Source organism: Pelmatolapia mariae, linkage group LG14 (assembly GCF_036321145.2).
Source record: "Pelmatolapia mariae isolate MD_Pm_ZW linkage group LG14, Pm_UMD_F_2, whole genome shotgun sequence".
NCBI lineage: Eukaryota > Metazoa > Chordata > Actinopteri > Cichliformes > Cichlidae > Pelmatolapia > Pelmatolapia mariae.
In genome coordinates this window covers 35,819,837-35,832,138 of record NC_086239.1, presented here as the reverse complement: position 1 = coordinate 35,832,138, position 12,302 = coordinate 35,819,837, and positions in this window count along the sequence as shown.

Sequence of the window (12,302 nt, the reverse complement as noted above, 5' to 3'; positions counted from 1 at the left end):
TCAAGGACACACCGGGGCTCTCATCGAACGTGCTACCTTCTGAATCCCAGTCTGATGTTTTATCCATTGCTCCACCATGCCACCTTCCAAATTTATATTTTACCATCTGCATTTCTATTCATCAGCAAGTGGATGTTGCAAACTGGAGCATAAGTTACTTCCGCCACAATGTTGCAAATGCATTTTCAGTCAGGACAGTATGGTTTATTCTCAATAAAATCAATAATCTAAAAGATCAAACCACCTATAAACATCAAATTTGCACTGCAATTTTTTAAAGTACCTTCCTAAACACGGTCACTGGCTGAACTTGTGTTTGCAGCTTTGTCTAGTTTTATTCAGGGACTGATAAGTAACAAGAATTCTAATAGAATAAGTGTTTAAAAGTTTGAAATTTGATCTCTGTCCTCGCAGCTTCACATGATTTGTTCCATACTGAGTAAAGCACATGCGTGATAACTCAAAAACTTTTTGCAAACATTAGGCTCCAAGTATAATTAACCATGGAAACAATAAATAAAAAGGGAAGATGCAAAGCTGTAAAATTAAGCAAAAACATACATATTATTCCAAACAAATTTGGTCAAAACAATAGGTGACTTCTGTAGCTGTTGTCTGTTATCAATTCAGTATAGTGTTGCTTATGGTTTAAAAAACAATTTTGTTACAAAACTATTATTAAAATAGTGTAGCTACATTGTCCCATTATTTAGTATCAGCCCAAACACTTACAAATATGTTACCTTTGGATTGAGAAGTGGTTGCGGTATATGATGTACCACTTAAGGTAGTCCTTAATGATGTTGCCTTTACCATCCAAAGAGTCTGGAAATCCATAGCAGCCAGCTGTCTGCAATAAGCTGCAATGCATTTCAATGCACCCATGGAGTTCCTTCAGCGTTGCAGCATTGTATATCTAGTGTTTACATAAGAAAAAAAAAACAAAATTGCAGTATCACAAGGTTGTTGTGCATGACGTTCACATCAAAATTATTTTAAATATAATTACTAGTGCACTTCAATGTTTGGTCTATATTTTAAAGCATGTTATTCTGGTATTGTTTTCTACTCCTCTACTTAAAGTCACACATTTATCTTTGTTCATAATTAACAAACAGCGGTACACTTAGCATGCTGATTAAAATTACAACTACTTTGGAGCACAGTGTCACAGTCCAATGTGCAATTAACACATCCAGCTTTGTGATAACAAAAGAAATTGTAGTTTTAAAATAGAATATTTAAATCAACATACTTCCAACAGAAAAGCTTTTGTAGCTTCATCAGTTACATCTTCAATTGTGACCTCCACCACATCAGACTTTGTTGTCCCAATCAGATGCTGGTAGAGTGTCTTGGAGTGGAAGGCAGGCCCTGGACTATGGAGGACCACAAGAGCCACGCGCATCGAAATAAAAAATTCTGTGCTTAATTTTAATAAACTGATTTTCAAAATGCTTTTCAAGTCTTCATTTCAAAAAACATTTTCGAATTCCACTTTAATAAACTGCATTTCAAAAACCTTTTTCGAATTGCACTTTAATAAACTGCATTTCAAAAACCTTTTTCGAATTGCACTTTAATAAACTGCATTTCAAAATCCATTTCCCTTTCCTGTTCGCTCAGGGATTAACATGTGGATTAGCAGTTGGATTAACAACTTCATTTTAAAAATCCTGCTGCTATTCAAATTAGCCACACCATGGGATGTAAGGAGCTCTCTGATTGGTTAGTCAGACACAGGCTGTCTGCCAGCCTGGATTTTTCTAGCTCATAGCTTCGCCCTGCTAAGAAGCGTGTGTGCTTGTACAAAGGCCGTTCAGCCTCGGGATTTACACTCGGCTCGACACGGATATGTGAAGAATGAAGGGACCCTGCAGCAAAACGGAGAGCCCAACCTCTGACTCTTGTAGCTGGTAATGGATTTATTTATTTAGTTATGCTAAAATAATGCTTTTAATTATATGCCTTTTTATTTTAATAAACAATTAATCATCCAAGCTTAACTTCAAAATGCATTAATTTAATTTTATGGTCAGATGGTATAAATTTCTCACCAGCGCTGTCAAATGTAAGAAATTTGCTGTCCTCGGGTCCATCAAAGATTCGTCGTGATCTAAGGCATTTCATTAATAATGTCAAAAATTCACGTTTAGGACCACCATTATCCATTCCATCTTCATGCTGTCCTGCGTCATCACTGAACTTCACAAGTATATCATCAGTTGGGTTGTAAGACACACGTCTAAAGCCCCGAGCTGCTCCATCCCAAACATTTGCCCTGTTTATATTAAATCTGCTGACAGATGTTTTTATTGTCTTAGACGCCAGCTCTTCAAGTACTTCTGCAGCAGTCAGGCCATTTGTACTAGAACAAAAAAAACTATTAAATATCACATAAAAAGAGGATGTTATTACTCACTTTTAGCATATTTACATTCTCACATTTAAATGTATACTTACCTTTGTGTTTCACTCTCATCCTTTTCGATGAGAACTTCTTTGTCTGAGTCACTATCAACTACAATCGGTGCATAAACACTTGTGTATGTGCTGCAATGAAAAACATTTAGTGGGCAAAGTAGAACATTTCTTAAAATCTAAAGTTAACTAAGATTTTATTGGTCTAGTGCAGGGGTAGGCAACCTTTCTGATGGCGAGTGCCATTTAAAATTTCCTCAGAAGTCAGAGTGTCATATGATTGCATTAGCAATAAATTTAATAACGCTCTATATGAACAGTTACACAATATATAGAACCACTTTATAGAATTATATTTGTTTGCAGATGTTGGCAGCTATCAGCTAATAGTTATCAGCTATTTTGAAACAAAAAAAGACACTTTTTATCCATAACAAGAACTCCATAACAGCAAATGGACTGTACAACAGAAAATACAAATGCTATTTATGGTCTCCTCATGACAATGATAAGAAAAATAAACTCAGCCAATATGGCATGTTTGTTAATACAGAGACACACATGTTAATGTGATCACTGGTCTCCCACTCAGAGACACAGGTCTGCGAGTGTCCAGTATTCAGACGGCTACCTGAGGACACTCATGTGAGAGAAAATCTGCTCACACAGATATGTAGAGCCAAATACTGTCAATAAGGCCTCTGCAATGTTCTGAAGACAGTTAAACTTGTCAGGTAGTGATGTCCAGCAGGTGAAAATGCAAGCTCCATGAACACGCACAGCTGTGGATTCCAGCTGCTTCGATGTTGCATTAACTGGCATTAACTCAGCCAGCATTTTGACTAAAGACCGGCCCACCAGGTATTAAAGCCATAAAGCCTTTGAATGAAAACAAACGCTGTTGTGACACTGATGTACACTGTCTTGTTGGTATATGTATGATTTCTATACATTTTACATCAGATAAAAACTTTGGTTGTAAGCTTCAGATAATTATTTAATAACAGCCAGACATTTTAAATGAGAATAAGAAAGTATTTCTTTGTGCCCCCCCTTTCCTTGTTAATGCCCTACCTGGCCCCCTGGCAAAACTTTGCTAGATCCGTCCCTGCACAGTTACCAGCTGTCAGCTACTTAGAAAAGGATCCTGGTGTCATTTGTCTCTCAGAAACAGTTCATAACTTCCCTTCAACTCATTCATGTCACCTAAAGGGTAAACCTGTTTTTCCATCACCTGTTCAGCTCTGATGATTCAGTAAGGACATCTCCTGGTTTCATCTTCATGTTTCCCTCTCACCAGATATACAAACCGATATCATGACCAGCAGGTTTTACAGCTGTGGCTCCAGCAAACATCAGCTGATACTAGAAATTAATATTAAATAAATTCTAACAACAGCTGATCAAGCTTAAACGTGCTGCTGTTGTTTAGCGCGACATCCGCTGGTTTCCTCTTTCTGGCGCAAAGTGGGCGATAAACAAACAAGAGAGACGATCAGCTGATCATTGATCAGTTTCGTGATTGAAGTAGCAACAGGAGAGAGAGGGGAGAGAATGAGAGAAGAAGAAACAGCTGTGCAGCGTAACGACAGAATAAATCCACCTTTGTGTTTTTTTCCATCCTAGCTGAAGTCCGGGCCAAACTGCGTCCCTTCGCAGCTCAACACGAAACACGTAATAATTTCTCTGAATGCGGGATGATTCCGTCTTTTTACGGGACGGTGTGCAACTCTACTAACTAACCTTATGAATAACATATGAGTAACATCATAGCACCGACCCAGCTGTATAGAAATTCGTCATGCTAGCTAGCACGCAGTACGAGTTATTGTAACTGACTGTAAAAAGTCAGCACAACGAAAATAAACTCCACCTAAACTTGGTTTATATCTGACCCAGATAGACTGCAGGTCATAACTTCTTACCTGAAGTTCAGTTCACCTGATACTGACCGGCCCCGCCTTGGGTCTCTCCTCCTCCTGCCTCCCTTCTCCCTCATCCACCTGCTGGCCTCCACCACTTGCTAATGTTACTGAATCTGTGGAAGCTCCGCCAAAGCCACCACCAAACAACTGAGTTATTTTTACACACCAGCCAACATCTGGCCAATCCACCACCTTTCATTGTTTATACCGTTACAAAAAACCCCCCAAAAAAAACATCGGGCCACCGAGCAAATGCCCGGTATGCCCGATGGCCAGTCCAGCTATGGTCGTGCCATCAGTTAACCCTTCCTAGGGTTGCCGACCCCTGGTCTAGTGTCTCAATACACAAATTTCTGTGTCCAAAACCTACCTGTAGTAGGGACCATATTTTGGGGGGTTTGTCTGATCATTTCCTAATAACATTTAAATTTACAATAACACAGCAGTGGGGAGTAGATGTCTTTTTCAAAGCACTGTAACTAAGTGTAAGAATATAATTCACCCATTTTTATATCTTCAATGCACTGTACCAATACAGAGAGATTAGAAAAACTTTCCTTTTTACTAAAGCATATAATTAGAGCTGGATCAGGTGACCTTTCCGTGAATCGCTACCTTATCGTGGTGGAGGGGTTTGTATGTCCCAGGGATCCCAGGGGCTATGTTGTCTGGGGGCTTTTGCCCACCACCCGCAGGAGGTGCCATAGGGGTCGGGTGCATTGTGTGCCAGGCGGCAGCCAGGAGCGGAGGCCATGGCGGACTGATCCCCAGCTGCCAAGACTGGCAATCGGGACATGGAATGTCACCTCTCTGGTCCATAAATGCACGTGGCACCAGGACGCTCTAGGCCGCAGGTCGATGATCGATTTTGTAATCGTATCACCAGACCTGCGACCATGTGTTCTGGACACTCGGGTAAAGAGAGGGGCTGAGCTGTCAACTGATCGCCACCTGGAGGTGAGTTGGATCAGGTGGCTCCTTTGCCGAAGCTGCTGCATTGAACTGCGGCCGCAAGGTGGTCGGTGCCTGCCGTGGTGGTAATCCCCGAACCAAATGGTGGACACCAGAGGTGAAGAGAGCCACCAGGCTGAAGAAGGAGTCCTTGCTTGGTCCTTGCTTGGTTAGCCTGTGGGACTCCGGAGGCAGCCGACAGGTATCGACAGGCCAAGCGGAACGCGGCTCGTGCAGTGGCTGAAGCAAAAACTCGGGTGTGGGAGGAGTTCGGAGAGGCCATGGAAAAAGACTTTCGGACTGCCTTGAAGAGATTCTGGCAAACCGTCAGGCATCTCAGGAGGGGAAAGCGGTGCTCTACCTGCACTGTGCATAGTGCTGGCTGAGCGCTGCTGACTTCGACTGAGAAAATTGTCAGGCGGTGGAAGGAATACTTCGAGGACCTCCTTAATCCCACTGACACATCTTCCGAGGAGGAAGCAGAGTCTGGGGATGAGGGGAATGACCCGCCAATTTCTGGAGGCAGTTAAACAACTCCTTGGTAGCAGAGCCCCTGGTGTTGATGAGGTCCGCCCCGAATTCCTGAAGGCTCTGGACGTTGTAGGGCTGTCCTGGTTGACACACCTCTACAATGTTGCGTGGAGATCAGGGGCAGTACCCCTGGACTGGCAGACCGGTGTCCTGTGGGAGGTACTGTGGGAGTATGGGGTGTCTGGCCCATTAATGGGGCGATCGTGGCTCAAGAGTTAAGAGTTCGCCTTGTAATCGGAAGGTTGCCGGTTCGAGCCCTGGCTTGGACAGTCTCGGTCGTTGTGTCCTTGGGCAAGACACTTCACCCGTTGCCTACTGGTGGTGGTCAGAGGGACCGGTGGCGCCAGTGTCCGGCAGCCTCGCCTCTGTCAGTGCGCCCCAGGGTGGCTGTGGCTACAACGTAGCTTGCCATCACCAGTGTGTGAATGTGTGTGTGAATGGGTGGATGACTGGTTGTGTAAAGCGCTTTGGGGTCCTTAGGGACTAGTAAAGCGCTATATAAATACAGGCCATTTACCATTTACCATTGCTACGGGCCATTCGATCCCTATACAACCGTTGCAAGAGCTTGGTTCGCATTGCCGGTAATAAGTCGGACTCGTTCCCGGTGGGTGATGGGCTCCGCCAAGGCTGCCCTTTGTCACCGATTCTGTTCATAATTTTTATGGACAGGATTTCTAGGGACAGCCAAGTGGCGGAGGGCTTTCACTTCGGTGGCCTCAGAATCTCATCTCTGCTTTTCGCGGATGATGTGGTTCTCTTGGCTTCATCAAGTGAAGGCCTCCAGCTCGCACTGGAGCGGTTCGCAGCCGAGTGTGAAGCAGCGGGAATGAGGATCAGCACCTCCAAATCTGAGGCCATGGTTCTCAGCCGGAAAAGGGTGGAGTGCCTACTCCGGGTCGGGGATGAGTTCTGCCCCAAGTGGAGAAGTTCAAGTATCTCGGGGTCTTGTTCGCGAGTGATGGGAGAAGGGAGCCGGAGATCGACAGACGGATTGGTGCTGTGGCTGCAGTGATGCGGACGCTGCACCGGTCCGTCGTGGTGAAGAGGGAGCTGAGTGTAAAAGCGAAGCTGTCAATTTACCGGTCGATCTACTTCCCTACGCTCACCTATGGCCACGAGCTGTGGGTAGTGACCGAAAGAACGAGATCGCGGATACAAGCGGCGGACATGAGCTTCCTCCGAAGGGTGGCTGGCCTCTCCCTTAGAGATAGGGTGAGAAGTTCAGCCATCTAGGAGGGGCTCAGAGTAGAGCCGCTGCTCCTCCACATCGAACGGAGCCAGCTGAGGTGGTTCGGGCATCTGACAAGGATGCCTCCTGGGCGCCTCCTGGGTGAGGTGTTCCGGGCATGTCCCACCGGGAGGAGGCCCCGGGGCAGACCCAGGACACGCTGGAGAGATTATATCTCTCGGCTGGCCTGGGAACACCTTGGTGTTCCCCCGGATAAGCTGGAGGAGGTGGCTGGGGAGAGGGAGGTCTGGGCATTTCTGCTTGGGCTGCTGCCCCCGCGACCCGGCCCTGGATAAAGCGGATGAGGATGGATGGATGGATGGATGGATGGATCAGGTGACCCTGAATCCTCCCTTAGTTATGCTGCAACATGTCTAGGCTGCTGGGGGATTCCCATGATGCATTGAGTATTTCTCCTTCAGTCACCTTTCTCACTCACTATGTGTTAATAGACCTCTCTGCACTGTATCATACTTGTTATTAATCTCTGTCTCTCTTCCACAGCATATCTTTTATCCTGTCTTCCTTCTCTCACCCCAACCGGCTGTGGCAGATGGCCCCGCCCCTCCCTGAGCCTGGTTCTGCTGGAGGTTTCGTCCTGTTAAAAGGGAGTTTTTCCTTCCCACTGTCGCCAAAGTGCTTTCTCATAAGGCGTCATATGATTGTGGTGTTTTTTTCCTGTATCTATTATTGTAGGGTCTACCTTACAATATAAAGCGCTTTGCGGCAACTGTTATTGTGATTTGGTGCTGTATAAATAAAATTGAGGTGAATTGAAGCAATGTGTTTGTCACGGCTGGGGCAGTAGTCGTGTGGTGGAATGAATGAGGACCCAAGATGCAGACGGTGGTGGAGATGCGAGTGAGGTTTTATTTAAAGTGAACTATAACCAAGGTGAGGGCAGAACTGAACATAAACCTGAACTGGGAAAAACTAACAAACAAACCTGAAAACATAAGGGAAGTGGGAGATACACAGAGATGACATGAAAAAGGCTGGGCAGAGAGACACGGAGAAACACTGATTGACATGGAGTAACACAGAGTAATGCAGACAACGTGACAAGGAACATAGGCAGACACGCACTATAAATACACACAGGGTAATGAGGGGAAATAACACACAGGGGTGGACACAGCTGGAACTAATGGGAATAATGAGACACAGACCTACAAAGTAAAACAGGAAACTCACAGACTGTTTTACAACACAAAACTCAAGGACACGAACAGAGCACAGAGGAAAGACACAGGTAGGGATGATAAAACACTAAACACCAAAACCAACCCTAAAAACAAATACAAAATCAGAATTAACACAAAACACAAGGTGATATCAAAAGGAAACACAAAATACTGGGTCAAAATGACCCAGGACCATGACAGTGTTTCAAAAGTTTAAAAGAGCATTTGCATTATACATGGTTCTGTTTAATAAGTATTCTGTTTTATTGTGAAAAGCTTTCTAAGAGGAAATGAATGGTGTTGTGATCGGTAGCCTGCTCTGAAATAAATGGTGATGGAAGGTACAAGAAGTTTGTACAAGTGTGTATATATGAACTGGATTATCTTCTTGACAGTCTTTGTCGATGTGCACATTTTGCAAACTGCCTGTGAGAAACTGGGGATATGTAACAGGGCGGCCCTTAGCGGCTGGAATCACAGTGAGGCAGACCAAAACAAGCATAGTGGAACAAAGGCATCCATGAAAACAGAATTTATTACATTTAACGGAGTTTGAAGTTAGCAGGAAGTTAGCTCGCTAGTTTCCACCTAAGCATGATATAGCATGTTCTGACTGACAGATTTCTGAAAAAATTAAAACATACAGCTCTGCTATCACTTCCTTTTTTTTTTTTTTTTGCCTGTCCCGTTTGGCTCTTTTGCCATCAGAATTATTGTCTAAAGGCGAAGAAAGATGCCCAATGGATTTACTTTACCAAATGGACCATCCCAGCCTTGCCGTAATGGTCCATTTGATTCACCTTTTATTATTTATTTTATTTTCATTTGCTGAATCCGGGACAGACTTGATTGGGGGAAAGAAAAGGGAGAAAGAAAGAGGGAAAGAAAAACAACTGAGAAGAGGGAGGGGGAAAATGGGCAAAAAACAAAAACCAACAAAATAAGCAGACAAAAAATACATATATCGATCACCTGGATCACCTGTTGAGAAAGAAAAAAGAAAACAAGCAGAAGAAAAGGAGAGCAACATAATAAACAACATCACGATGATATATGGGAATATGACAGTAAATACTAAATATTAAACATTATTGTGCAGCACGTAAGATCGACAGCGCACAGTGTGCTTTGAGGTAGGAGCCAAAAAGGGTGTAGTTTGTGTGTGTGAGCACCCGTGTGTACACCTGTGAGCATGAACGCGCTTGTTTTTAAAAGGTTCCTTCATGTAATGATCTGCTAGGGGGTGTGGGGAGCCATAGCCGCGTCCTCCAGGGCATGAAGCAGGTATGGAGGAGATCAAAACTCCAGACATCCAGAGGCCCCCAGAACACAAGAGACCAAGGAAGACCAACAGAGGGGCAGCCGCGCCACTGTCCCAGAAAGAGCTGAGGAGAGCCCCAGATGAGGGGTCACTCAGCAGCCGCGGAGCAGAAGCCAGGGGGGGTTGCAGTGACGTGCCCGTGAGCTCCGCCGGCAGCCAGCTGTGCCTGAGTGACCGAGCCCCAGGCCGAGAGGCCGAGGGCACCCCACCTCCGAAGTGGCCCGAGCGAGCCCCAGGCTCCAGGCCCCGATAAGCAGCTGCCAAGGAGTGAGCTGGTGTGTACCTGGGCGCCCATCCCCGGACACAAAGAACCACCAACGCACCGATGTCTGAGGGCGTCCGCCACCGGCAGGGGAAGTGGTGGGGGGAGATAGGCCTCCAAACCTTGGAGGGCCTGAGATGTCCCCAGAGAGGTGGCGTCTGATACCCAACCTGACATATAGACACAGACATACAGGCACACACAGATACAAACATCCATTCCCACCCTCATGCTCTCAAAAGCAATTACTCCACACTCAACCAACGTGAAGTCAGACATAAAGAGACGCTGTACACACAATCACACTCCCCAAGCGTACTCTAAGAACCGGGTCTAGGTACCCTTGCCCCTGGAGGGGGAAACTGCACCCAGACCCAGGTGCTGTTACCCTTTTCCCTGCGGTGGGGAGAAGCAGACCGCCCCGACTCCACAGCAGCAGGGAGGCTCCACATTCCAGACCCCAGTCGGACGGCCAGCTCCTCCTCCTAGCCCCCCCGCTCCAGCAGGCCGCAGAGAACGGGGGTGTGGAAAGACTCCAAACCTCCCTCCACCCGCTCATATGTAGTGTTGATGTATGTGTGTTCTAAGGTGCATTTAAAACCCAGGAGGGCATGGAGCTACCTGCCAGAGAGCAGCAGGTAAGCACATAGCCCCTCCTGATAGCCCTCAATGTCTACGTGTATTCAAAAATTGAGAGGTGGGCAACGATGCCAGGGGTGAGGTGTACACCCTGATGGTAATTTGGATTCTGTGTAGCCTGCCCACCCCCAAGATCCTATATGTATGTGTTATGAGAGTGTGAGTAATGTGAATGTCTAAGTTGTGAGATAAAAATGAGGCACAGGCAGCCAGAAGGGGACAGAGGGGGGGGATGCCTCCCCTGCACCCTGGTGACACACCCCTACCCCAAGGCCCTGCATGTGTGGGTGATTGTGGTGGAGCGGGAAGAGGGAGGCAGCTGGAGATGGGGAGGGAAGGAAGGGAGGGGCAAGTGACCCCTCTCTGGGGCCAGCTCCCCCGCTGACCCCAGTAGGCACCCCCATACTCTGCAACCCGCCAGGGAAAGGGGGCCCAGGCCAATCCGGACCGGGGCCCAGTGCAGCAGCGCCGCCCGGCCCCACAGAGCCCGGGACAGCCCACCCGACCCCACTACAGAGAAAACTGCACCCACCCCATCATCCACTCATCTTCCAGACTACACAAGACAATAGACGCCCAGGCTGAGATCTTCCTCCACCTCTCCTGTATCTCCCCCTCCTGCAGAGAGAGTTCCTGAAGAGAGGAGACCTTCTGCAAGATGTAACAGCCTCCCCCACCAGTTGAAGACCCCCCCAGATGGCTTGATGCACCGGCAGCACCCTGCGCCAGGGCTGGGCCCCCAGACACCCACCCGCCCACAACCCCGGCAACACACCAACCAGGACCCGAGCCCCCGAGGCCCGGCCAGGGCCCCAGCCCAGAGACGGAGCGCCCACAGAACCTCACGCCCGTCCCAGACCCACCCAGGGGCAGCCAGGCTACCAGGTCAGTAACCCACGTCCGTCAGCACAGACCCTCCCCTAGCCCTGCTGCACGCAGCCACGAGGAAACCGTCACCTAAGAGCAAACAGAGCCCTTAATTAGCCATGACCGCTACCCCGGGTTGAGCCCCCCAAGGAAGATGCTCCTGGGGAACCCCCCGACGCCCTAAGCCTGTCCCTACCCCCACACCAATCACAACAGTGAAGGTGGGACCAAACTATGACCCCCCACTAGGTGATGGAGCTGATCAAAGGAGCCCAGAGCAATTGATCTGATGTGGTGGCAGAGGCTGTATCAAGACTAATGTAATCTAATAGATAATTTCTATATTGGTTAGAATTAAGATTATTTTTATTTTTCCAGTTCATGAGGACTGTTTTCTTGGCTATGCATAGGGCAGTGAAAACCATATGGGCTATATTCTTTTCTGAAGTGACATTATCTAAGCTGCCCAACAAACATACTAAAGGAGAAGTTGGAATGTTACATTTCAGACACTTCGATAAGTCTTCACATATCTCGCGCCAAAACTTCTGAACTGGTGGACAGAACCAAAGAGCGTGGATATAATTGTCCGGTGAATTGGTTTGGCAGTGTGAGCAGTTGTTGGTAGATGTAAAGCCCATCTTGAACATCCGATGACCTGTATAGTGCACTCTATGTAGTATTTTGTATTGAATTAATTGAAGACTGGGATTTCTAATTAGATGAAAGGTTTTTAAGCAAATCTGAGACCAGAAGTTTTGGTCTAAGTTAACTGATAAATCCGCTTCCCATTTTGCAATAGGAAGTGATATTGATTCATCTGTTTTAGAAAGCATTCTGTATATTTTGGATAGTAATTTGGGGGTTTTAAGAGTAAGAAATTGAACCACACTTGGTGGTGTTTGTAGTTCAACTTGACCCGGTTTAAATTTCTTTTTTATTATGGATTTAATTTGTTGATATTCTAAAA